Source organism: Ceratina calcarata, unplaced genomic scaffold, assembly GCF_001652005.2.
Source record: "Ceratina calcarata isolate Rehan_Ccalc_2016 unplaced genomic scaffold, ASM165200v1 scaffold1189, whole genome shotgun sequence".
Classification (NCBI taxonomy): Eukaryota; Metazoa; Arthropoda; class Insecta; order Hymenoptera; family Apidae; genus Ceratina; species Ceratina calcarata.
The window spans coordinates 5,291-6,241 of NW_017132857.1; positions in this window are offsets into that span (position 1 = coordinate 5,291).

Here is a 951-nt window from a genome sequence, read left to right on the forward strand (position 1 = left end):
CTCGTCCTCATGTTGCGGCGCTGGACAAAACCTACTTGGAAGCACTTAATTGGGAAGTTTTACCACACCCGCCATATTCACCAGATCTTGCTCCTTCTGATTAGTACTTGTTTCGATCGATGACGCATGGCCTGTCTCAGCCGCACTTCACGTCATATGAAGATACCAAAAATGGGGTCGAATTATGGTTAGCGTCAAAAGATGAAGCGTTCTTCCGACGCAGTATGCTGCCAGAAAAATGGGAAAAAGTAGTGGCCAGCGATTGACAATACTTTGAATATAACATAAGGCACCATTCTACCATTGTAAATTACTCGGCTGATTATTCGTTCAATGACTAGATTCACACGTCGAAAACATTCAATAAAGAAATTGATTCGAACAAAGATGGCTTGATTCTTGTATGGAGGTTTGGAATTGCAGTAGGTATAGGTATATGATAACACAGGATGTCCCAAAACTAGTGTAAGAGATTGAAATGAGAGGTTCTTAACGTGATTTTGAACAACATTTCCCTTAGCGAAAAAGTAATAAAATAAAAAATCGAACACGAATTTACGTGTATATAAGGGACGCGGTACCCGATAATAAGCTGCCATCTTCAGACTCAAACTTACCTTCGGGACGCCACCGCGTCCGTTGATCCTAATATCTATCTTAATTTTTTAAGTGATGGATTTTACTCCTGTTACATAGATACGACATTTAAATATAAGTAGATAAAACATTTTCCCCTGCATCATGTCTCGACGAGTTATTCTTTCTCTTCTATTATTATTAATGCCAATAAGTGTTTAATTTTATCAGCCAATTGATCGTGTGACTTAACCTCTTAGGCACGGCTGAATTTTGCGCAGAGCTGCTTCTCTGTACGGCGGAGATCAATGCGAATTACGTGTAAATGATACGACACTGCAATGTGTGACGGATAATGCTTTTCTTTACACGAGT